The sequence below is a fragment of the Balearica regulorum genome, chromosome 5 (genome assembly GCF_011004875.1).
Source record: "Balearica regulorum gibbericeps isolate bBalReg1 chromosome 5, bBalReg1.pri, whole genome shotgun sequence".
NCBI classification, from domain to species: Eukaryota; Metazoa; Chordata; class Aves; order Gruiformes; family Gruidae; genus Balearica; species Balearica regulorum.
This window is the reverse complement of record NC_046188.1, coordinates 30,015,154-30,042,466: the sequence shown is the minus strand read 5'-3', so window position 1 is coordinate 30,042,466 and position 27,313 is coordinate 30,015,154. Positions and strand designations below refer to the sequence as shown.

Genomic DNA, 27,313 nt, shown 5'->3' with positions numbered 1-27,313 from the left:
TGTTTTGTGTAAACTAAAAGAGCAACAATTTCCCTTCCCCCAACCTGACAACCGAACACAAATATCTGTAATCAATTATCTCTGTCTTGGTCCCAGATTTAAATTTCTGTGTTGAATCTTTAAAGATATTAAAGAAATTCAAGGTGAAATTCAAATAAATAGTGTCTGGGACCATATGTGTATGTTCATTTGTGTGGCTTGGTTTGCTGTGGCAGATGAAACGTGCTTTTGAAGGCAGCAAAGAGTCTCCAAAAATAGCAGGCAAATGTTATCTCTTCAGACTGAGCTGTCTTCAGAATTGCATTCTGAGGCCTGTTTATGCGAACATAGTCTTCCTTCATACTCAGTGCGATGGTATTTTATTTGTGTTTATTTTAGGACTGGAGCTGTAGGCTGTCTTAAAATACAACTCTGTGTACTAGCGCTAACCATAGAGCGATTGTACTGCAATCCGTCCTAACCAGGTAGAGAGCTGATCTTAAGTTTTTTATGGCCCTGCCATTTTTCTGAAATATTTGGGGTAGACATTGCCAGCTTTGGATGAGAGAAAGGACTATGTCCACAATGTGCAGTAGGGTTTTAGCAAATGTGCCTAAAAGGTATTTCTGCTGGCAGACATAACAAATCTTGCTGGACTGGGTGCCAGTTCTGATCTGGAATTGCTTGTGGCTCTATTAGTGCAGTGCTGAGCAGAAACTAAAGAGCTGAGGAGCTTGTGGATGGTATTCACACACAGCTGTGGGGTGGCTCAGAGCACAAGCAGAACTGATTTCTGCCTGCTTACAAAATAACAGTATTTTGTACGTATAATTCACTCTGATACTTCCACTAAAACATTTTATCGTGGTCAGTGAATGAATAGCATTCGTCCCAGTTTTCTCCTTTTTCGACTTTATTTGTGAAGTTGCAAGAGTCAATGGTAGTTCATAAAATACTTTTCTAATGTTTTTTTTTTTTTTCCAGGTAAGCAATTGCTGTAGCACCTAGGGATTGTTTGGGACTAGGAGGAAATCTGGTTAATGCAACTGTAAAAAAAGGACAAAAGAATAGCATGAAGGAATCTCAATTATCTGCAGTTATCTGGTCTGTCAGCCTGGGGGACCTGTCATGGAGGCAGTCAAATATTCTGTGTACAGAGCCTGGACTCACAGGGAAATGCTCTTTTTCTGAGTGTTTATACACATGTGTATCTCTGTGTGTGCACAATAATGACTCGGATTTGAAAAAGCTGTAGCAAACACATTAGGAATACAGAGCTTCTGTAACCTGCTTACCTTTCAACCTGTGTACAGACAAAAAGAAAACTGTAAAAGCAAGTGTTGTGGAAATGCTTTTATTCAGACTTTAGATATATTTTAAATTGTTTATCCTCTTGCATTATATAACTTAAGGAAAATCAACTAAGCAAAAAAACCCACCCAAACATAACCTTGTGTATATCTTCCTTTTCTATTTCTTCTGTGCTCTGAAACTTCTGCTTGAGGGGCTTCTTCCAGCTGATTTGGGTCCTTCTGGAATTGTGGTGCCCAGGCTGGACACAGGGCTCAACATGAAGCTTCACCATTACTGAGTGAACTGGAAAAAGCATTTCACTTGTCTTTCAAACATTACGTAGCAGTTTAGTATTTTCTTTTTTTTTTTCACAACAGCAGGAGGTGGTTGATTCATGTTCAGCTTGTGAGTTAGTTAACTCCCAAACTCCTTTGCTGTACTACATGTTTTTCACCTCTCTCTTATCCATTGTATCTGTGAAATTTTACATGTAGGATTTTACCTTTGTCCATTATTGAACTTTCGTTGGGGTTTTTTTTTTTTTTGGTCTCCCCTTCCTCAAGTGTGTCCATGACTTTTTCAGTTCCATACCTGTCTTCTGCTATGTTTGAAGTATCTCCCTCAAGCGCATGCACTGTTATAATCTGCAAATTTAAGAAGCCATCTCTCTACTCCTTTGTGCAAATCATAAAGACAAACATGAATGATACAGACTCAAGATAAAAGTCTATAACATACTAGTTTCTGAATATAATTTTTAAACTGCAAATGTAGCAATAAGGCAAACAATTTTTCATTTTTTCATAGTTTGTTTTGCTCAGCCAGGAGACGTTCAATTCCATTTTCATGCAACTTTCTATTTGTTTTGGATGTTTAAAGGTGATTACCTTCCTCTGGCCGTCAGTTGGCTCGTGGTGATAGGGCTGATTTTAGGATGTAGGCCATAGCAGACTTCTTGTTATTCCTTGGAAAAATTGCTCAGCAAACAAATCATCTCCTTCTCTTGTGAATTTTTGCTCTGTTATCCCTGTTGCAGATCTGTCTGTGCTTCTGCTCTTTCTGTAATCAAGAATGTTGTTTCTTTTTTGTGACTTGTTTCCTGGGGATTTTGGTGTTTGCTGCCAGTCTCTTTTCATGCTACATGCCTTGGGGCTTCACTAGCCACCACTGATCCTTTGAAAATACTTGTTTCTCTCACTTTTTGCAATGCCCTTTCTCAGAACTAGCTGTGCAGCATGAGTGGGAGGCTTCTCTTATGTTGTCCCTTGGGAAATTTCCTGGAAAGCTCAGCTTCATATGAGTGCTTCAGTAAGCTAGATGCATGAATCATAACTCTCCGGGGTCTGGAATGCCTTATATTAGTCATTTATCTGGTCATCATTCTTAACTCAGGCCGTATCATGCTAAGATACATTTACATCTCTCTAACACATTCAGTGTAGCTGTTACTAATTGCAAATATTTGTAAAAGAGATGGAAAAAAAAGAGATGTTTTTCCTACAAGCAAATCTAAAGTGCACGCTTTGTCCTTGTATTGTGTTAGCCTGCCGAGATGCTTTCACGACTCATTTACCTTTTTTTATTCTGAATAAAATATGCTTGCTTTTACAGCAAATTCTTCCTTGGAATCTTCCTGAGGTTCAACTTGGATTCAACTCCCATTCTTCTGCTTTACTTTATATCCCTTAACCCTCTCAGGGAAGGGTCTAGTGTTTTAAGTCATTGATTACTGCTTTCTGTCTTTTTGAAAAACTGTAATTTTAGATGAGCTAGTATAATCTTCTGTGTTTGAGATGTCTGTTAACTTCTAACTTTTTGTGGAATAAAGCACTCCACCACTGTTTTGTGACTTAAATGTCTGAACCATATGTTGTATATTGACGTAGAAACACCCTTCATGCTATGATAATGTCTTTAGATCTTTGTGGACCACTGATCTTTAATCTCTTTCCAAGTAGAGAGACTTCAGTCATCTTTCTCCAGGATACCTGGCTCAGCCTCAAACATCTCTTGACTGGATCTTTCATCTTTCCTCCTGACTCCTACAACAAGATTTTCATGAACTTTGATTAGAGGTCAAATATCATGTAACCATTATCCTTTTGCTATCTCTGTTTCTACTTTTTGGCGGCAGGGGTGCCAAAAAATTTTTAATTCCTTTTCTCCTTTTATTTAAATCCTGGATAAGAGATGAGTGTAAGGAATGATTAAAACAAGATATTAAAGACTATTAGTTTCTAATATATCTGCATTAGATACAAATTATTCCTTTTTTCATTCCATTACAAGCATTTTGAAAAAATGTAAACCCAGGGTACTGTAGTTGTCTTTCTCATCCCCTCCTCTTGAATTCAGTAGGCTTTTATTGAATAAATAATATTAAATATTACTGGTTTTACTGAATCAATACTGAAGACTGGACCAAATGACTTTCCTGAGTACTTTTCAACTTTTTTTCCCCTATGTCAGTTCCTTTTGAGAGCAAAAAAATCAAAATTTTTTTTCAGATGTTAAAAAGAAGTCACTCAAAATATGGTTGAGTCTGGAAGATAACTTCAGTAAGTTTAATTTCTTGTAATTTGGAACTCAGAACTGTCTTTATGCTAATCTGTAAAAGGACTTAATGCTAGCAGCACTGCTGAAGTATCTCATCTACCACATGTCTTTCTGTAACATTAGAAACAGGGCTATTCTTCTCATCTTTGGTTTGATGACTCAATGTCTCTGTTACTCTGAGGCTCGTGACAACATACCTTGCTTCTGCAGTTGTATGGCTTTTCAGTTGTGCTATCTAAAGCACCTTTAACTAAGGGCTCAGATGAAGTTTTCCTAGAGTCCAAATCTCTAGACTGTACAGACAACTGTGTATTATAAGAGAATTTGGAGAAGCATTAAGCCTCATTGTGTTACCAGAATATAATTGCTACTTCACAAATGATCACAGAAAATGTTGGTGACAGTCTTTACAAAAGGATGTATAGGTGAAGCTCCTAATGGAAATACTGTGTGGACTGCTTTATCACAGAAGTTAGCCACAAGAGACAACCGTCGTACAAAGCGGGTGAAAATAAAACCTTAATTGGAGAGGTTGACTGCAACTTTGTTCAGCTGTTTTGCTTGCAGGCAAGTAGGATCCTGATACTTCAAGTGAAGGGTTGCTATGCAAATTTATGAGAGCTGTTATTCTGAAGGAGGTGAAAGGAAAATAATGATTCTTAAATTCACAGAGATATTTCTGAGAAGACTTCTGGGCATGTTTAACAGTTATTCTTCATGAAACAAATTTCTCTCACAAATAGTTTTATACCTTCCACATGTGGGTGTTAGTATGAGTGTCTATAAAAGCAGACATTTGATTATAAACTATGCCCTATAGCTCAGTGGAGATAACTTAAAGGCATATTATTATGTTTAGGTCTGAGGACCAAGAAGTTGTTGCACATAAATTTGTGGAAGTGTTGGTATTTGCGGAGAGTCTCAGGTTTAGCAAACAGGTTGAGAGCCAGTAATGCAGTAATTGATTTTGTAACAGTCCTACACTAAGAAGCCACCTTAAGTTGCATATGAAATAAAATTAGTTTAAACATCACTGAAATGCAATTCAGATTAAAAAAGAACATGTAAGGATTATCTGTGCAATATGATATCTGTCGTGGTTTTACCCCAGCCGGCAGCTGAGTACCACGCAGCCGCTCGTTCACTCCCCCCCATCAGGATGGGGAAGAGAATTGGAAGAGTTAAAGTGAGAAAACTCATGGGTTGAGATAAAAACAGTTTAATAGGTAAAGCAAAAGCCGCGCGCACAAGCAAAGCAAGGAATTCATTCCCCACTTCCCATGGGCAGGCAGGTGTTCAGCCATCTCCAGGAAAGCAGGGCTCTGTCACGCGTAACGGTTACTTGGGAAGACAAACGCCATTGCTCCAAACGCCGCCGCCCCCCCCTCTCTTCCCCCAAGCTCCTTATAAACTAAGCATGACGTCATATAGTATGGAATACCCCTTTGGTCAGTTTGGGTCACCTGTCCTGTCTGTGTCTCCTCCCAACTTCTTGTCCACCCCCAGCCATCCCGCTGGCAGGGCAGTGCAAGAAGCAGAAAAGGCCTTGGCCCCGTGTAAACACTGCTCAACAATAGGTCCATAGAACAAAAACATCTCTATATTATCAATGCTGTCTCCAGCACAAATCTAAAACGTATCCCCACACTAGCTACTATGAAGAAAAATCAATCCTCTCAGCTGAAACCAGGACAATATCTCTACTCTGAAATGTGATTTTCAGGTTTTGAGAACTATTTTAGATTGTCGATAGCTAGAGGACAGAATGTGCACACTAAATCTCCTAAAATGAAAGTGGACTGTAACTACAGGGAAGCTGTAACTTCTTTCATACTGAACCGGTTAACATGTCCTAAATGTGTAGGACTGTGCATCCCAAAGGGACTCTGTTAAACTAATGACACTTGATAAATTTCGGTCTCCTTAATCCGCCTAAAGCTGGAAACTTCTCTGAGAAAATTAATCTGAAAAGTTAAAAATTTGAAGGAGCTCGAATGCTTCAGTTGAATGCCGAGGAGGAGGGGAAATATTCCCATGCTATCAACAAGCATACCTAAGCCCAAATTTACTGAAGAATTTTTTAAAAGGCATTTTCTTGAAGTAGTTGAGGTTTTGGTGTCCACTACAGATTTGAAGTAATTAAAAAATTACTCAGAATCTTCAAAGTCTTTATGAACTTCAAATATAAAAAAGAAAATGCTAGCTGCAGCTGTATAGCAGACTCACAGTTCTGCGTATAAGGATTTCTTTATTGCAGATTGGTAAAAACCCTTTAGATCTTGGTTCTCTATGTAACATATGGGATATTTCTGTGTTAGATTAATTATTTCAAGGAAAATATATACAAAACCACTTTGCTCTTATCCTTTTTTTTTCTTTTTTCCAAATGCAACCCAGAATCTCATCTGATGACAGTTTATATGTTTGTAAAGCACGTAAACACCGAACAAACAGTAATTTGACAATAAGGATATTATGTATTACACTGGTTTTTATTTACAGTCATTCCAAAGATTTGACAGTCTTTGTAGATTACAATCTAAATAACTGCAGATGTGACTACTCTTTTTTTTTTTCCAGATGGTTTAATACAAATACACCACAGGCAGAAATATGCTACCTGACTGGCTGCAAATCAAAACCAAGTTTGCTTATGGAAATATGGTGAAAGACTAGATAATAAATACATTTATCTATATGGAACATTGCCAGTGGAATATATTTATATAAACACATACAATATGTTTATATTACACTGGTATTGGAGAAATGCTTTTTTTGAAGGGGAAAAGTTAGGGTTAAGAGAACATTCTAGCTAAGCCGCTGGTCAAACGCTAAATTTATTGAGCACTCATCCCAACAACCTCAGCAGGGCAACTTTATATGCCTTAATTCACCTAGCATTTAACCAAGGGGTAATAGGATTTATCTGGATCAAACCAGATTTGTTGTGGATATTTTTTGAACTGTTTGTAGGTTCTATCATATTTCTTACATTCAAATTATTTTTCAGACCATATATTATGCACTTCAAAAATGTCAGGCATTCAAAGTAACTCTGTGGAAGCAGATGATATATAATGATATTTGTCTATAATGCTATAATGATAGCTTGATTTGTCTACATACTGGCAGAATATATCTGCTATATGTATTAGTTCTATGCTTTGTAAACATAAGATTTCATACACAATTTAAAGGCAGCAACTGGTTGGTTAGGAAGTTGTATTCTTATTTAGTTTGCCTCTGAACAGTTTGGTGGAATCACAGCATTAAGTAGGGCAGTCGAATGTAAATGCTGGTAAATATAGATTAACTGTTCCGAAGTTGGGTTTTGCAGAGGCTACCTTTTACTTCCAGTCTAGACTTGAACATCAAACAGGTGGGTTTATTAGCTCTTCTTATTTGAGTAGTTGAGTGTGTTTACATTTTTTAATTTTTAGTTTTTCCTCTGTGCCCTGAGCATATTTCCCCTCTTTTGGAAAAAAAGTCAGAATAGAAGACATGGAGTACCAGAAATAAACCCGTGTTTCTCAAACTCCATTTGGTCAATCATATTGTTTAGAAGCCTTCCAAGTTGTATGGCATTTCTACAGTCTTGCTCAGATTGACGTTTTTAAGGAAAAAGATGTGACTTGTTTACCACATTTTAACATGCTTTCATGCTTTACTACAATAACACTACACCTATAAAAAGTCATGTTGGTGTTGTAGCTTTTAGGCTAAATTCTCTTCTGCCTGAGGGCAGCAAAAACGCTTTCCTCAAAAATTGTCCTAATCCCTTGGCTATACATTATCAAACATAAACAGAGGCTAATGCTCTATTCTATAGAGAGTGCGATCCTGGAGGCATTAGGCACGCTGTTCGCTCACCTACCGCGTCAGTGCCTTCAGGGATGAAAATGATGATCAAGTAAATGTCAATTTTCTAGGTGCTAACTAGGTTTGGAAATTAGGTGCAACGTGGCTCAGACTAGTGAGGACTGGTGGTAGTCTGAGCTCAGAAATGCAAAATTTTAGGCCGCTGGATACTTTTAATGGACTGAGCAACAGAGGTGTACCTGTGGTATTTAGATATCTATGAGCTAAATGGCAACTGAGCAAGATGATTCAGGACTGCATTGTTACCTGCCTTCTGTCCTAATGTTTATTCTGCTCTGGACACTAAAGTTGCTAAGAATGCATTCCTGAAAGCCCAATCTTAAGTTCCTAATGGGGAAAAAAAATTACTGTTCTGATTGCTTATAACATTTCTCAATAAATACATGAATGCATTGGATTGCTGCTAGCTATACATTATTGTTTGTCCTGAAACCATTTTTGGTGTTATGGATATTTTATATAAATAAAATTATATAAATATAAATATAACATTTTATATTAAATCTATGTAGGCTTTAACACGTTTTTAACTTCAAGTACCTGAGTATTGCTAGTGACTGTATTGGTTTATTAATGTTCAGACAATCAGTTTTTCAACAGTAACTTCAGAAAAAACAATAAATACCAACCTATGTAATCTAATTTTAAATTATGATCTAGTGTAGTTGTAGATAATACTGCAGTTTCAAAATGAAGATTTGTACCCTTAATGCTTAGCTAATGCACGTTGATACTTAATTCTTTTTTTAAAAAAAAAAGCAAAACCAATGACAGGTTAACACAATACTTCTTAAAAATTAGGTGGATTTATATTGTGTCATTCATCAGCCTAATAGAAAAAAAGTTTCCCCCTCTCCTGCCAGTATTGTTCAGTCTGTGTAGATACAATGACGTTAAGCTGATTTTCTTTCTCCTGTTATAAATTAGTCTTTATAGTCCTGTTATATAAATTATAAACATGTCTATTGATACAGCCCATATTTATGCAAACCCACTCTTCTCTGTGTGCTTGCGTGCCATAGGAGATATAGTACAAACACAGAAAGAGCATACATACTTTATTGGAGGTTCAGTTGCCTTCTAAAGAAGCGTTATTTAAGAGGATTAAAGAATTGGGAGCTAATAAAAAAGAAGAAAAAATGGAGAAACAATAAGAAATTCCTATCTGTTGTGATATCATTTTTGAGTAGAAAAATGAGAGCTACTTGGTTGGTCTGCTGTTTTCTGTGTTTCAAGGGAATGAATGTAGATAAGAGCTGGAAAGGACTTAACTGGTAACCCCAGTCATAATGGCAGATCTGGCTTGCATAATTTATCAGGATAAATGAATAAATAATAAATGTTGCTTACAGTGTGCTGGACCCCTTTTAATTTTGGACTTTCTAGAAGAGCAGGGAAAGGATACCAAGAAAAATGATTGGAATTACTGCTTTTGTGACAAGGGGACTTGAATATTCCTTGGAGTGGTAGAAGACACCAGCACTGGATATCCCTTCTGGGATTGGGCAAAAGAGATTTAAAAAAAAAAAAAAAAAGTTGTCATCATCATAGGTTACCCAATTGACTCATTTGGGGTCCATATGCACGGCCTTTGGAAAGGAATTGTGAACAGTGTGTGGAGGACCTAAGCCCTACCGTTAGTGCAACGACGCAGTCTGAACAGCTCCTTAAATCAGCTTGAGTTTCCTCCAAGCAAATCAGTAAGGATACATTGAGCAAAAATACTGCAACTTGTGACGTTCCTTCCAAGGGAGTCCTCGTCTTCAAAGGGTAGAGATGCATTCCGTAGTTTCTGAGCAATGTATTTGGACATAGACAGGTGATGTGCAATTCAGGGGGGTATAGATATAAGAGTAGAGTAGCATCTGCAATGCTATAGGCATCTTCAGGTTGTCCTAAAACAGATGTTTGGTTTATTCAATAGTCAGGAGACTCAGGAGAAGAAAGGTGAATATTTGCTTGTGAAAAGGGAATTGGAACTCTAAGATGAGGAAAAAAAGTAGGTGTTTAACCACTCTCCATTTCTTCATCTAGTTCTAAAAATAAAAACTGCAAAACCTCACTCTCATTTGGATATCTACACTTTTGAAATATATACTTATTCTGGAAATTCTGGTTTAGACCTCAGCAATACATGAATGCATGTAAGTGCACTTTGACCAACTATAATGATTATTTCTCCCTCTTCTCACTTCACATTGCTCCTACCTTAAAATATGCTAATACAGGATTTAGAAAATGAGCTGATGTACTCTACCAATGGTCTCTGGAGAAATATTAAAGTAAATATCAAATTCCAGCACAGATGTTACCTATTACAGTCTTCTCTAGTCTGTATCCTAATCTGACTCAAACACAAATGTTTACTGGGTATAATGATGTAATGATACAAATACTTTTCAGTATGATGAAAAAAATGTATGTTAAGTCATTGTGCAAATTAATTAACCAAAACATGTGCTGAGGGAATGTATTTTCTTGTTTAGTATATGTATATGCGATGATAATAACACCTACTGATGTCTGGATTTCCTGGAAAAAAACTAATACTATTTCAATGGTATAAGTAAGATTTACTAATGTCAGCTTTTTAAATTAAAGGTCATTGATACAATATCATTATTTTTATTTGAAAGTAAGGATGCCAATGGGAATTTTTATTATGGTAGCAGTGACCTGGTTGAAAGAATTTATTTTATAAACAGATATGAAGATATGTAAATATATATCTGTGTGTATAAACAAAAGCTTACACACAAAAAGCAGTGCCACATAAATCCTCCTGGTGATTTTTTTCATGAGGATTTTTTTGAGTCTGTCCATAGTTCTGAAAGTAGGATATTATTATGTTTTATAACAGTCATCTAGTTCTGATCTGCATTGTGAACTATTATGTTTACAGACGTTTTCTTGCTTTGCCTGTTTCAGTAAGCTTTGTGGACATGTTTCTTAATAGTCATTATACTGGCAGGGTTTGTTGCTTTTTCAATTTATAATTACATGTCACTTATAACAGATATCTAAAAACTGTAATATGGCGTAAGGGAGCAGTCAAAGAACAGGCACAGAAAATTGCACAAAATGTAAGGAATTTTTTAGTTTGCTTCATTACTGTTAAAATTGCTTGATGGGCTTTTATGATGAGAGAGTTGGCAGAAGAAATATCAGGTTACAGGATGATTGCTGTCTGAATGCCAGAAATACACATGAATATTTCAGTAACATCACACACTTGCATTTTAGTAAGAACGAGTTCCACAAGTTTGTGATTTTTAAACATCCTTGGATATTTGTCTCTCAAATTACATGAATTCTTCCTCAGAATGAAATCCCTTTCTGTATAGTTAACCATTAAAAAGCCTTCTGTGGATTGATGGGATTCCTTCGTAAACCAAGTAAAAGCTCCCAACTAACGAGGAAGTAAGCACAGCAAAAGGGTGCTGTGTATTTTCAGGTGGAGAACGCAATGACACGTCTGTATAGCTATACTGATGCTTTTCATTGAAATGTTGCCCTGTGCATAGTACCCATCCTGTGACTGAGGTGTCTTCTGGAGGACCGAGATGAAGTACATGTGGCCTTGCCCGAGCCTGATCTGTCTTCTTGGGACAGCCTGGGAACCGTGCTGGGCCCTGAGCTTTTCTTAAGGGTTGCTCGGGAGCTTGGCCTCATTTGCATCTCACAAATACAGCTGGGTGGCAAGTCTGGGCAGGAGCCTAGGTTCAGGCTAACGTCTGACTGACATTGTAGATGTGGTGATGTCATCTTCTTCAGAAAAAATTATAAATTCACACTAGATTTTTTCCTTGGATTGTCTTAGGCTTCCTTGAGTATGTGTAAAGAAGCATTAGCAGTATTACGTACGTTCATCCAAAAGATTTGATCTGAAGATTTTAACGTGTTCCATGAAACTGTCTCTAGTGACATTGTGCAGAATCAGAGACGATGAACAAGCTTTCTCTTTGAACAGGAGTTGAACTATTTACAATGGACTGGGCAAAAACAGGGAGGAAAAGGAGAATTAATACCTACCAGTTCCATCTGTTAAAGCTTTATGCACACTCTCTCCTCTTTCTCCTTGTAAATGATTCCCTGGAGGAAGATAATAGCTTTTGTGGAGTCAGTTATGATTCTAGGCTTTGCATTTCAAAAGATGGAGCACTTTTTTTTTTTTTTTAATGTTTCCATTTCTTTTTTGAAAACACATGTAATTTAGAAGGCATAAAGCAGCACTGCATTAGCAATCGTAGCACTCCTATATTCTGGCAGACCTTTCGTAAGTTTTCACAAAATATAACATCTACTGGATCTAGTAATACATTGCAATTTCCCTTTCCCATTGAGCAGTGTACTTACTTTTCATAATCTGTATTAGCTGAGAAAAGTCATCTCATAGATTTCAGTGAACCACACTGCTTTTATTGTCCTCAGCTGGCCCTGCAACCATACCTGCCCTTAGCTGTGGTTACATACTTCAAAAGGGACTTGAAAGAAGTTACAATATAGAGTCTTATCTTTTGGTGTGGCCATTCATCTCTTGGTGTTCTGATGAGTACGTTTGCTTCTGGTCACAACTTTTACAGACAATCAACAGGCGAGAAAGCAAGTAACGTTTCTGCAGAATAGGTTCTGTAGATTTAATCAGAATTTCTCTGGTAATGTATAGGGAATAGATATTTTTATATGTGCGTTTCCAGTGTGACATTCTGAAGTGATGCAAAGTATCTGTACTTTTGGATATAGTAAAGTAACCAAATGGCTGCCAGAATAACAGAAACAGAACTGAATTTTTAAAGCTATTAAACTGTGTGGGATGAGCAAAATGGTTTATACACCACTCAGTGTGTATGAAAGGTATGGCTGGAATTTGTCACTACATCCCAGCACTGTCCAGCAACTAGAGGACAAAACCATCAAATGTAAGTGTGCAAAATCTTTAGCCAGCTATGCTCTAAAATCAGAGCTGAAATACTAAACCGAATATTCTTATTTGCTCTTCATCAGTTATTTTTGGGGCTATATTTTTAAGAAGCAAGCAAGGCTAGAAACCTTAAATCCAGGCTTTTGAGGTAATAAATGAATTTCACAATCTTAAAATCTGGATATTTAAGAATATTGTCAGGTATCATGAGACTCATGATAAAATAAAAGGAAGAGGGATATTTCCAAGGGCAATACAGCAGGATTTATATAGATGTGGTACCATTTAAGCTATCCTATGTTTTCTTTGCTGAGGTCATCTGGACTTCTTTCATACAGCATTTATAGGGACCTCCTGAAAGTTCAGATGTCTGCTTTAACTGTGAAGACAGGACAGTTTGTTACACATTTGTTTGTCCATCATCAGGTACAGGGATCCCTTCTTTACCTATTTTTCACATGGGGCTAGCATCTTAACTTGAAATGGATAATTTTGATTAAAATAATTGGATTAAAATAACAAATGTTACGCAGTGCGTTACCTGTAAATGTGTGTAACCTCATATGGATTCTCGCATATGATGCACACGAACATTATCTTCTCTTCAGAGGGTGGTTATGTATCCACCTTGGTTCTGAATCTAGGGCAGCAGTTCAGTATGAGGGATTAAGGCAGAGGTAAATAGGAAGAGTATCATGGGAAAGGAGCCAGTCTCTTTTCTCCATAAGAACATTACATCTCTGGTTACAAACACCATTGTTTTCTTCCAAAGAAACACCAAATACTGACAATGCTGTATTTCTTTCTAACTTCAGGTAGAATAAGTAAGGAATGCTGAAAACATGCTTTTTTACCATGTTACAATTTAAATTATATACTTTTGGTATTCAGCTGAGATCTGCAAGAATAGCTTCCTTGATTCAAATCTTGATCCTAATTATGAATGAAATTCTTATAATATCTCTCAATGTCTACCCCTGTTTTCTCTTTCTTTTTTTTAATGCTAAGGAATAAATAAATACTACATCAAACTAAGCATTTAAGCGGCAAAGACTTCATGGTGATCTCCACTGCAATTCAAGCCACTGTTTTCTCAGTTTTGTACTTAGAGTATTTGGGACTGTTTCATTAATTTTGCGCCAGTTCTTAATTGTTTGCTGGATTTTCTTTGCTATTGTGTTGTCTTATATAGGAGATCTGAAAAAGAGCAAATCAGAATGAGAGGGCCACACCTGTAAGTTATTATAGAGGTTGCTTGAAAAATTACCAAGGAAAACCCCATGTTATATAGGTATCTTACAAACTGCTGAAAAAGAGATTTTCCTCTCTTCAAAAGAATACACGTGTTGGTGTAGACCAGCTCAGGAGTTCTATTTTGCTAGGCTGCAAGGCAGTTTCTAGCCATCACTCGCTAGCTTTATTTTCCAATCTCTCCCCTCTGTTTTCTTTTCCTTTCTGTGCTTTTGAGGTTCTCTCTCACACAATTTTTGTCTTCAAAACTCCCATCTGATTCTTGTCCTTTTAAGTTTTCTTCCTCCTGTTTGTCCTTCACCAAAAGCACGTTGCCAAGTCATCTGCTACTATGCTGAATTGCTGCTTCAAAAAGCCATTCTTTCTTTCTTAACCTGGACCAATGCCACGTTCTGTGGAGAGGGCAAGAGCCTGCCAGAGCACATGTTTAAAATACTTACTGCATTAGAAATGAAGGAGGGATGTAGAGGACAACGCTGTTCTCTACGCATGGGCCTTATTTCATTCTAGTGCCTTTTTTTAATTGTCCAGCTTTGTGTAATTTTATGACTATGGAAGAGTAAAGAGAAAGTTCAGTTTAAAATCTTTAATACCTTTTCTAGTATGCTCAAAACAATGAATGCATAGGTTCTTAGGGTGTAGGACTTGCTTCTGCTTCAAAGAGTTTCTAGTATGGTTGTGGTATGTTCCTGCAGCAAATTACCTAGTCAGCAGTTGGCCGTGTGTGTTGACACACAGTTCTGTGTTACTAGAATCTGATCTTGCTGACTTTAAGGGAGGTTTTACACTTAGTCTTGCATGTTCCCTTATTAAAGACAAAGATTCAGTTGTTATAATTGAATGGATACTGGGTTTGTTGCCTTGCTGTTTGAATAATCTCACCTTGAATAAGAAATACAGCTATTAGCATTTATAGAAAGGAGGCAACTTAATTTTTGTAGTGAAAAACGGCAATTGAGAAGAAACTATAAATTAGACATCTACAATAATTTCCAAGAATTCTTCATTAAACTGCAATTATTAAATACTTCAAGTCTACTTTGAGGGCCTCACTTCATCAAACTGTTCCAGGCAAGCGGACTTTACTCTTTTGCAGAACCAGCTGCAATTGGGAAATTACCCAGTGCATAAAAGTCGACTTACCAGGGCCGAAATGAACAAAACAAAGCTACACAAAGTCAAAACCTCTGCCTTTAGTAATACACAGAAAGCCAGAGATGTAATGTACATTTAAGACATAGTTTTGCGAATGTGCATGAAGTGCATGACAGATGATTAGGGAACTGGAGCATCTCTCATATGAGGAAAGGCTGAAAGAGTTGGGTCTGTTCAGCCTGGAGAAGAGAGGACGGAGAGGGGATCTCACCTACACTTATAAATATCTAAAGGGCAGGTGACAAAGAGGATGGGGCCAAACTGTGTTGAGTGGTGACCAGTGACAGGACCAGGGGCAATGGGCACAAACTGGAACACAGGAAGTTCCATCTCAGCATGAGGAAAAACTTCTTCACTCTGAGGGTGATCGAGCACTGGAACAGGCTGCCCAGAGAGGTTGTGGAGTCTCCTTCTCTGGAGATATTCAAAACCCGCCTGGACGCAATCCTGTGCAACCTGCTCCAGGTGATCCTGCTTTAGCAGGGGGTTGCACTAGATGATCTCCAGAGGTCCCTTCAAACCCCCACCATGCTGTGATTCTGTCATTTGTGCTCCTGGGAAGCCCTTGAACTGTATGGAACCACTTAAACGTGGAGTTTAATAACATATTTTAATTACTTTTTAGCATGTAAATAACATGTTTATAATGTTTTACCTCACTGAGTCATTTTTATAAGGATTAAAATGTCTTTATTGCACTGTACCCCTATAAGAGAAATTACTTTCACAATGTACAAGTTTTGTATCATGTAGTATTATAGGAAAATCTTTGTAATTTATCTTCTTAGTTCACTAAAAACATAAAGGAGATAAATTATAAGTTTCAAAAATAGCAGCTTTATGTATAATTAATTGCTTTTATTATGTACATTAATTTTCTTTTTCATTTGTGAGAAAACCACGCTAAATACAGTGTCCTAGAAACCTAGAATTTCTGTAATAAAAAAAAAAGCAAAAAACCCCAAACAATCCCAACACGAAAACCCAGAGCCTCTGTGCAATAGTCTTCAGCAATAGTGTTTAGTAACTTCAATATTCAAAAACCCCAGACATTTCAGCTATGGTTTACTTTACACCAGGCAGGTTTTGCTGCGATTGTGCTGCAGCACCACCTAGTGCTCCAGGGAGCTGAAGGAGTTTCTGCTCTTGCTGCTGAGGGGGCCGGGGGAAAGAAAAAAAGAAAAAAAAAAAATCAAAAGTTTGGTATCGCTTGCACAGAGCTTTGGAGCATCAATAGTAATTTGCAAGGGTTTTTTAACGCTTATCTGAAAAAAGTCGTTACTAATGTGTCAAATTTAGCATAATAAGACTTACAAAATAAAACGCTTGATCTTGCAATGCTAGAGCTGATATAGAGCCCTTAGGGAAATGTGTGTACATTTATGTATATGCTTATAAATATTTATGCTGGTAGTCCCATGAAACATTCGATTTCTACAGTGCTTTATATGAGAAAAATAGCAGCCTGGCAATGCCGCTAATGGGAGACAGTGTTTAACTTAAGGGCGTCCCTGAAGATGGAGGTACCTATAATCCCAGAAGTTTCTCCTTGGACACAAAATTACATCTTCTCTAGTTATGCATAGATCACTGGATAAATTAATGTTTTAGTTGTTTTTACAGACTATTCTAAAGTTGTTTACACAGTGCAAGTTAGCACGATCACACCCACTGTATGCTTGATATAATGCAGACCATGCAGACACAATGTGACTTGTACTGAAGTCCAAAATAAACTGGTAGCAAAATCAGGAGTAAGAACAAGTTATTTCAGTTCCACCAATCCACAAGACCACTGCTGTTATCACCTCCTCGCCTTCTCAGGCAGTTCCTGAGGCAAGCTCTCCCTCTGTAATAGCATGGCTCTTTTACTGTTTTGTTTACACTTCACAATTTATTTTAATGAAAACAAGCTTTTATATTTTGCAGTAAGCATTATTACAAAACAAGTTTTCTGGAAGAGGTGCAGAGACAAATATAACAACATTCTGGAAATGTAATGCATCCAGCATGATAAAATTTTAGCATGAGAAATGCCCTTATACATTAAGCAGACTAATGGATTTTGTTTAACTTCCTTTGATAAGTTAATGACCATCTGAGTATCTAACATCTAAATATGTTTCTAAATAGAAATATGATAAAGTCCTTTTATCCAAATGTACTCATGTACTCACAAAATGTACTCACAATGTGAGTAATGTACAAACGTACTCACAAAACCAAACCAGTGAAAAAGATGTAAGATAGGCTGAACTTGAAGCTCAAAAAGAGGCCGATTGTATGAGCTGGCACGTATCCTCCACAGTATCTGTGCTCTGCCTTCAAAATCTCTGTGTGTGCTTTCCCTTCTTTTTCTCCCTTCTTTGAAGTCCTGTAAGAATTATTCACACATAAGACATACAGCTGTGCACAGCAAACCCTGGTAAGAAGCAATGTGAAATATGCAACAAAATACTGTACTCATTTTGCGTGTGGGCTGAATAAGGGGCTGACAGTCCACTGAAGCAGTGATAAGATCAAGATTTTTGTATGCCGCGTTTCCCCTAAGCTCAGTTTTCTTTCTGTTGCCTTGGAACAATATGTGCATTCATTTAACTGTGGAATAAGACTGTTTGGTCTTTTGCAGTTTCATTTTGCTGCAACTCAGATGGACTGAAAGAACAGCTGAATAACTTGATATTGAAAACTTAAAGGTCATGAATATTGCGTGTAACAGCTGTTTCCATTAAAAAAAAAAAAAAAGAATGATGTAATCCCATTGCCTAGAAATGTCTGGAATGTGACAATCAGTCACTTGGAATAGGAGAAGGAAAACCAGTTTTAACCAGCCTTTCATTTCCTAGGAAAGCCCATGTTTAGTGTTTTGCATGATGAAATCCTTCAGGGCAAAAGCTAAAACTGTCATTTGTCTAGCTATTTATTCTCTATGAAATATTAGAAATGCAGCTTACAAAAAGAATTCCTGTGCAGTAGCCTTACTCAGCTTTTGGTTTTTCAGGAGGATGATGAAATCTTATAAGAGAAGTCTGGGTCCACTTAGAGTCTTTCAATTACAATATATATCTCTGAATATGTCAACTCATGCTTTGTAATGATAATGCATTGAGGATTTTTTTAACAGGATATTAAGCTTGAAAAGTGTGGGTGAAATCTGCAGCTTCATCTGTTTTCACTGCACTTGTTTGCTGGAATAAATAGGTAGCCAACATGCCAACATGTGTGCACTCCAAGCAGCCCCATTTAATTCCTTATTTTCTGAAGGAAAGAATTTGAAAACGGAGGGAGGAATAGATTAAACCTTCAGTCTCTGCTGTGTGCAAATGGAAGATATGCTGCGACAAAGGGCTACATAATAGCTATGCAGTGAAAAAAATGATTTAGCTTCTCAGTGATTCTCGGTTTAAATGCCAGTAATGAAAATGCCAAAGGCAGTATTTGCTGATGTTTTCTTTATCAAAAGGAGAGGTTAATGTCTATACTACTTCTCTGTGCCTCATGTAGGTGCATTTCTTCACATATTTCTTCTGAAGACATTAAATAAATGCAAATGCGTGCAGTAGGACGAGCACTTGGGACAGATTGGTTGTTAAACGTCATTTTTTAATTAAATTATGGTGATACACATGCTGCAAAAATCGTAACGTTAGAATGTATCTGTTTTGCTCTCAACGTATTGGCTGCTTCTAACTGGTGTGGTTTACTTTTTTTGTTTATGATGACTTAGGGGAGTGCTTAGGGAAAATTTAGGGAAATGATGAAAATATCAGTTAATTTAAACTTCATTAAGTTTGAACATTCCCGCCCTTGTATTTAGACTTGATTATATTACCTGCAAGAGAATGAACCCGTCCTTTTATTCTGATCTCTTCAATGCCCCAAACTGCCTTTTGTCTAAAAATTCACAGAACAACATAATATCACGCATCTGACACTTGTCTTGATACCCTTCTAGAATTATGGTGCACGAGTCTTTGATGTACTCCATGCATAGCTACACTTGTGAGAATTAGTAAATACCAAGCAGAAAAGAGACCTGAATTTTGGTCTCTTGCATCCCGCCTGAGAACCACAGAAACAGAAAAGAATTTTTTTTAATCACGCTCATCGAGTCACTTAAAAAAACTGGATATCATGGCCAAAAAGCCTGTTCTCTTTTTGAGAAACTTTTCCAGTCAAATTGTACACAAATTTCTTTGCAAAATTTTGATTTAAATTAATAGATATTTTTTCCAGTAAAGATTTATTTAACTGGAAAACTTGAAACTAGCTTAACTCAAGTTATCCAGTTTTGTTTGCCAAACTCATAAAAGATCAGGTTGGTTGCAGATGAGGGCTGCGTTCTTAGTCTGTTATATAAAAAATGTAAATTTGTAATATAAATTATGTAGGCTGGTTGGTAAAGATAGCACAAGGGAAAAACCATAGACGTTAAACCCCAAACAAAAGTGTATCATTGAAAAGAGTTGCAGTGATGTTACAAGTTTGAAATGAGAAACCTTTCATATCTTATTTCTGATATATTTTTGCTGAAACCCCCAAAAACCTCATAATTAACAAATCAAAAAAACCCCACCCGATAATTCTGTTTAGACTGTATAAGTCAACCCATGAGTAATGTAACTGATCATAGCTGTCACTTAATTGAACATTTGCATTTTACCTAACCCTTCTAGAAGTATTTGTATTTCAGGGAAAATATATGACTCATTAATTCTAGCCCTGAGTTGTTTCCCTTACTGCCTTCTCTCTTTCACATCTCCAGAATAAATTGCTGAAAACGTGCCCCATTGTGCAGCACTACTAGCAATAAAGATCTTTCAAAACACGATGAAACCATCCAGCTCTGCTGAATTATCCTCCTACTATGTAGTGTTTGTTTATTGAAAAGTCAGCTCATGTATATTATTCTTCTTGTATTTCTTTCACCATGGATTTATTAATGGTCTTTATAGTTTTTCTGATTAAGATGGTAGTCCATGTCCAACTCACCAGTAGACTACATGCCTTTCTCACCCAACTTGACTCATCTATAGCCACCTCCTGGAACAGGGAGTGCAATCAGCAAATAAAATACTAGCTAGTAATGCAAATGACATGCTGAAATGTGTTTCTTGGAGTTACCCGGTATTCAACAGGAAATAGATTTCCTGCTATTAGACAGCTATGAATCAAGTTTCAAAGAGAGAACTGAGCTGCTGATGCTCAGTTATACTTTCTCAGCATTTTACAAGTTACGCCCCAAAACAGCAGAAGCCCTTGCAGATTCATAGCATCTGAAGGTGTCACGCCACTGTTTCATATGAACTAAATACAGGTTTTAATTAACCTTGGAAAATCTATTTCATATTGTAAAACCTACTGTAGCCTATGCACCTACCTGTTTAAGTACTCGCACTTGATGAAAACTGATATTTTTCCTATGAAAGATATCATACTTTTGAACCAGAATAATTTGAAACTGGAAATGAAATAATTTGCACCTGAAATAATTTTAATTAATTTTAAGTCATGATTTTTTTTAATTTTTTTTAAAAATTTGGCCAGACAGCCTCATATAACATTGTTCCAAATGACTTGAGTAAAGCCAGGTAATGCAGTGTAGGATAAAATCTTTGAGCACAGAGCAAGCAGCTGTGGCCAAACCTGGAGATGCTGTTTCAGTCAAATTTTTCTCACCTCTACTAGTCCTAATCTGCTTTTTTACTAAGCACTAAAACAAAACTTTTGCTGGTATTTTTCCTGCCATTTTTGAATCAAATACTGTTACTCTCTTTTTTAAAAATCACTGCTTATTCGTACAGAAGTCCACCTATGTATATGTTCAGGAATTGTTCTAAAATGGAAAACACACCTATTTTATTCTAGATTTTGTGATTTCCAGGTTTTAAAAAAGCAAATGTATGAAAGAGGAAAAAATCTTTTTTTTTATTGACTTCCTTCTTAGAGTTCTTGGTGGCTGAGGCAATCCTGCATTACCAAGTCAATGTGTTCATGATGTCTTCAAATAGTTAGGTTATGATATTTTGTAAGAAATCTTATGTTATAAAGGTATTCTTCTGAAAAAAGGTAAGTGTGTATCCATGACAGTAGGGTTTCTCTCCTTATGCTCAGGGTTCACAAGTGTGTATGCATTCAGGTACTGTACTGTTTATGGTGACTACGGTATCCTTCTGAGAGTTGACCATCTCGAAGGTATGTGAATGGTCAGCTCGCTCAAAATCTCTAGCTCTTGATCTTGTGATATATTTGAAGACTCTGGTGCCAATATTGTAGTTTAAATGTTGCTATTTGGGATGCCTTTAACAATCAGCTTGTCACTAATTGCTTTGAATGCCATCTCAAGTTTGTACATAATTCAGGATACATTTGGTATTTTTAAATGAGGACAAAGTGAACATACGTTGGTTTGACTATTGTTTTCTCAATATTTTTAATTCTCAAAAGTACGTTTTGCCTCAGGTAAATTTTGCTACAAGATCAAGGGAGCAGTTTCATTCTGATTAGTGAGGTATAAAAGTTACTAAAAGCACCAGCTTCTTTTGGTGGGGATTTTGTTTGGGTTTGTTTTCTTTTTTTTTTTTTTTTTTCATCATTTACTTTCTCCTTTGAAACAAATCTCTCTCTTTAAATGGTGTTTCTGATTGTGGTGCTTTCAGAAAAGCTTGTCGTGCGTGTGTGTGCACACAAGCTGGCTGACCATTATAGGTCTAATCTGGGGCAGTCGGAGGAGCTGTTTGTCATGGTTCCATCTGCGAGGTTAGATCTGCCACTATTGGAAGTATGAGGATGGGTGGGAACAAGAAAGCTGATCCATGAACAAAAAAGAAGAAAAGAAGGGGGGGAGGAATGAGAGTGAACAACGAATGAGGGTGTGGAGATATGACTGAGCCTTTCGACATGACTTTGAAATAGTTAGCCAGCCAGAGAATTCAGGAGGAATCCAGGGCAAAGGAGAGGTTACCAATGGCCTGTACAGAAGAGGGAGCCCTCTTCAAGAGAACCGAGGAAAAACTAAAAGATACTGTTAGAGTCCAGCTGTTGTAAGTTCAGCTCTGTAAGTGATTTTCTCCTCCTGTTCAGGATGGAATAGGTATTAATTACAAATGCGAACATTACAAAAGTAACAGTCTCTGTTTTGTAAGTGATGAATCACTCCATTGGGGAAGTCATAACTTCCTATTAATACATTTGTTCCAAGCATATGATCTACCAAGTCCTAAAATAAATTCTAAGCTTCCTAATATTAACCCAGCAAATATTTCCATTCCATTTGAAGCTTAAAAATGAAAATCAAAATAAATTGGGAGTCAGATACTCACTTTTACGCTGTGAATTAGAGGGTCTCTCCTCTCCAAGATCAGCTTTCCAGGGTTACCAAGTGACCAATATTATACTAGATTCTTTCCTGTCATAATGCCATAAACATTCTGCTGGAACTTAGGTCAGCGCTTAAAATAACCTTGCTAATTGCAAGTCTACAAGTGTCGGCTGAAATTTCAGTTAGCTGCCATAGAGCAGATCTGAATGCTGAGAAATCCCTTACTGTAGCTCTGAGCGTGCAGGGGAAGAGCAGACAGGCCTAAACTTGATCTGCACAGTTACACAGGTAGAGGCAGCAGACTATTTGCTATATTTCATGCAAAACAAAAGCTGTCGACTCGGCACTGAAGATGGATTGGATTACAGATTATTTGTGGCTTACATGTCTGTCTTTTAGACAGACACTTGTTTTCTGAATTGCTGGTTGTGTGTGACTCCTTTAGCTGAGGAAAGGAAATGGGACAGTCTTTTTTTTTGCAAAGCTGAAACCTGAAAACTCTCCTTCCAGTATAAATGAGGTAAGACACCGTTTAAGTGAAATACTTTACAAAACATTAGAAATGTCTAAAGCAATAAATTTTCAGTGTTTGCAAACTGTTTTTATCAGTAAGGGCAATTTATTTATTTTTTTGTTAATCAGCTGTTTTTCAACTTCTAAAGAAGTACTGCAGGACCTAAATGTGTTTGGTTTGAAATAATACAATTAATTTCCTGTGCACTGTAAATCTAACTTGCAAAATTGACAGATCTTTTTCCCTGTGGATGTAGATTTCTTAATATTGAGAAAAGCTTGTTCAATCTCTCTCACTCCCTGTTCTACATAATGTAAAGTTTCTGCAATCACATTCTTAGGCTTAAACAATTTAAATCTTTCGCATCCGAAGGTAAAAAAGATGTTTGTCGTGTGTAAAGCTCTTAGTCCCTAGTTTCGACGGGGAGATTATAGCTTTTTTCTGTGTGGAGATGAAACCCAATCTTCTCTATTCCCTGAGACATTACTCAGCTAACTTTTTATAGGTCACAGTATAATTAGAAATAGACACTGTAAGATTATAATTACATTACTTTGGCTAAAACTTTGACCTATATTGTGAAGAGTTGTGTTTAGTAAAGACTCAGGAAACCAACAGACTGAAAATAATGTAAGTAATGGAAAACATGGAACTTCATCATTATATCTAGAATTTACTATCTTTATTAGAAACTTAATAAATTCTGGAGGTCTTCGTAGGGAGACTGAATGTGATGTATGAACACTGATGCTTATCACAGTTGCATTAATTTAGGAGTCCATTTTCAAAATATTCTGTGAGCTGTAACCTTTCCAAAGGCCCTTTGTTTTATTTTTGTTCTCAGCTCACGAAGTTGTATGTGTGCCATGTCCTGAGGAATATGCTCAGACTGCTCAAAAGTGCCTGTTCTCTACAGTGCAAAATTATTCATTCTCTTGAAATCGTACCTACAGAAAAAGTTCAGGAATTTTTTGTTAGCCAAGATTGTTTTCTTCAAAGATTTGGATTGGATTAAGATGATAAAGCCTTTTGATTTCCTAAAGCAAAAGTTGGCACTGGATGGAAAATTGTTGACTGATGTATAGTTTGTACAAGGTGCCAGAGGAATGGGAAATCAGCCATAGATTATGGCAGTGGTTATGTCTGCTATTTGAGCAGGAAATTCTCATTGACTTTTAAAAAGTTTTTATTTTTGCTCTTCAGCTGCCTATGCATCAGTTGCCAATTGCTCATTTAGACTTTGCTGGCTAAGCAAGTTAGGACCTTCATCTGTATAATGGCAGTCATTGCCATATTCTTCTTGTGGTGGGTTGATCCTGGCTGGGGGCCAGGTGCCCACCAGAGCTGCTCTCTCACTCCCCTCCTTAACTAGACAGGGGAGAAAAAGTATAACAAAACGCTTGTGGGTCGAGATAAGGACAGGGAGAGATCACTCACTAATTATCGTCACGAGCAAACAGACTGAACTGAGAGAGGAAATTCATCTAATTTATTACTAAGCAAAACAGAGTAGAGGAATGAGAAATAAAATCAAATCTTAAAACACCTCCCCCCACCCCTCCCATCTTCCCGGGCTCAACTTCACTCCTGGCTTCAACCTCCGCCCCCCTCAGCGGCACAGGGGGACGGGGAATGGGGGTTACGGTCAGTTCATCACACGTTGTTTCTGCCGCTTCTTCATCCTCAGGGGGAGGACTCCTCTCATCGTTCCCCTGCTCCAGCACGGAGTCCCTCTCATGGGAGACAGTCCTTCACAAACTTCTCCAACGTGAGTCTCCTCCATGGGGTGCAGACCTTCAGGAGCAAACTGCTCCAGCGTGGGTCCCCCACAGGGTCACAAGTCCTGCCAGCAAACCTGCTCGGGCGTGGGCTCCTCTCTCCACGGGTCCACAGGTCATGCCAGGAGCTTGCTCCAGCCTGGGCTTCCCATGGGCCACAGCCTCCTTCAGGTGTCTCCACCTGCTCCAGCGTGGGGTCCTCCATGGGCTGCAGGTGGAATCTCTACACCCCCTCATCCTTCCTCCATGGGCTGCAGGGGGACAGCCTGCTTCACCATGGTCTTCACCACGGGCTGCAGGGGGATCTCTGCTTCGGCGCCTGGAGCACCTCCTGCCCCTCCTTCTTCACTGACCTTGGTGTCTGCAGAGTTTCTTACATCTTCTCACTCCTCTCTCTGGCTGCAAAAGCGCTCTCTAACTGTTTTTCTCTTTCTTAACTATGTTATCACAGAGGCGCTGATTGGCTTGGCCTTGGCCAGCGGTGGGTCTGTCTTGCAGCTGGCTGGCATTGGCTCTGTCAGACACAGGGGAAGCTTCTAGCAGCTTCTCACAGAAGCCAATCCTGTAGCCTCCCCCTGCTACCAAAACCTTGCCATGCAAACCCAACACACTTCTCCAAAGTGCTATTCATGAAAGTTTCATTTAAAGCTCAGAAGCATCAAGGAGTGGAAAATTCTGCTACAGCTAGACGTGCTTAGCACTACCCTAAGTTTAACAGGTGCTTATTACATAAATATTATTACCCCATTTCTTATCCTTTTCTGAATGATGTTTCAGATATGGAAATGCATCAGTAAATTAGGAGTCTGAATCCCTTCTGCTCGATATAAGAAGGACCAGAAAGTGGAACAGGTTGCCCAGAGAAGCCCCCTCCCTGGAAGTGTTCAAGGCCAGGTTGGATGGGGCTTTGGGCAACCTGGTCTAGTGGAGGGTGTCCCTGCCCATGGCAGTGAGTTGGAACTAGATGATCTTTAAGGTCCATTCCAACCCAAACCATTCTATGATTCTATGATTCTATGATCTTTTTGCTCTTCCATGGGTACATCTCTGTTACCATTTTAGTTTGGGTTGAAAGCATGATTTTGAAGTGAATCTGCTGTTTATCCCCCTTCAGCACTCTTGGGTTCATGCTGGCAGCAGTCTCCCTGTGTGCAAACTGCTTGCTATTGCTCTCTGGTCTCAGCCAGTTTCTTTTTTTTTTTTTTTTTTAATTTGTTTTCTCAATCCCTTTGTCTCTATTTATGTTTCATTTGTTGTCACATCCGTAGTGATACTTTCTTTTGCATTTCATCGGAGTTGATGCTTTCTTGTGCAAGTAGGTTTTGCATCCAATGTATATGTGATTGCCTTGAATGAGTTAGAGATAAACTTAGCTGGCATAGTATTTGCCTTTCTCATATCTATTGCCTGTACTGATAAATGAAGAAACTTTCTCAGAAATTAATATTTTTGCTGGTTTACTTTGTTTTTGCAGTATGCTCATCTCAGAGACAAAATCGTAAAGTGTAGGGTCAAGCTCAGTTTTGATTATTACCTGAATTTTATTTTAAGTCTGCAAAACACAGTTTTCATACCGTATTTTCTATAAATTCAAGTTTAAAATATCTTCAGGAGAGATTTTTTTAATTATTTTGATGCTCCATTGAAATTGTAAAAGACATAATGAAATATAAACAGTAATAGTAGATTTTAGAAATTCTTCACACTGTGAGCTTCGAAAGAAGGCATGGCTGATGTTCTGGGACCAGGTCATGACAATGAGCAATTTTGTCATCCCTCATGCTCATGCTTCGATCTCAGAATGAGAGACTGCTCTATTCATTATGAACTATGGCTTCCCCAGCCCTTTATTAAGAGAGCTAAACAGTCGGTATGGGTTTTAGGTTGTCTTCTTGCTGGAAGGTAATTTATAGTAATGGGTAAGAGGAGTCATAATGTTCTACTTAACATATTAGTGTTTGGTTAATGTATTTTTGTAGGGCAGGATATTGAATTATAGGCAGTAGTAGAATTTTAAGAGAATGGATGTAGAAGGGATATATATATTACGTTTGACAGATTGCTGTTATCAATACTATTTCAAGAATTTCTCAGCTGACCAAGTTTCCTATTGGCTCAGTGTGACTTAGTTTCTCACAAAACTCTTGATGAAGACCTCAATTTTTAAGAGTATGATAAAAAGATGATTTAAAAATACCAATACTCCTTCCATTTTAATCAGACTTGCCAGCTGTTATGCCAGGAATGGCTGATATCCTACTGTGGCTTGTCAAAAAAGAGAAAACAGTTGCAGTTTTTGCTTTTTCTGTAGCTTAATGGTTTTCCTATTTTGGTAGAAGATGACCTGTATAGAAATATCTTGTACCATTGAAATGTGTTGCAAATATAAAAGCTACAGAATCCTCTTAGAATGTAGGCTTTTGGGGTATATGGGGGGCTGTTTCTTGTTACCAGTTCTGAAACAGAAATCACGGTTTTGTGGTCAGGGTTGCTGAAAGTGTTTTTCTTTCCCAGATTGTCATACAGTAATGCTGTCTTTAGCCTACCAGAGTTAGTCAATCCCTCCTTGTCCATGGGCATTTTATATTCCAGAATATAAAGGCAGAGACGCAGTCCAGCTACCTCTGCAAGGCAGAGGGAGTCAAGCTTTGGCCGGGATATTA

The 27,313-nt window shown here is 37.7% G+C and overlaps 1 protein-coding gene and 1 long non-coding RNA gene across 7 annotated transcripts in view; one reads left to right on the top strand and one right to left on the bottom strand.

The window, feature by feature from the left end:
* Window positions 1-27,313, top strand: part of AKAP6 (A-kinase anchoring protein 6) — a 292,075-nt gene that overhangs the window by 60,285 nt on the left and 204,477 nt on the right. The window contains exon 1 of one of the 6 annotated variants that reach the window (XM_075754014.1): window positions 22,531-22,878. The exons of the other annotated variants lie outside the window; for them this stretch is intronic. The gene's annotated coding sequence lies outside the window, so the exon portion shown is untranslated. Of the gene's footprint in view, window positions 1-22,530; window positions 22,879-27,313 lie in introns of those variants that run through there. 6 annotated transcript variants of the gene reach the window in all.
* Window positions 16,440-22,476, bottom strand: LOC142601912 (uncharacterized). Its single transcript, XR_012835485.1, has 3 exons — window positions 22,360-22,476; window positions 18,870-18,931; window positions 16,440-17,411 (listed from the first exon to the last, which is right to left on the bottom strand). It is a non-coding gene; the product is annotated as an uncharacterized LOC142601912 (long non-coding RNA).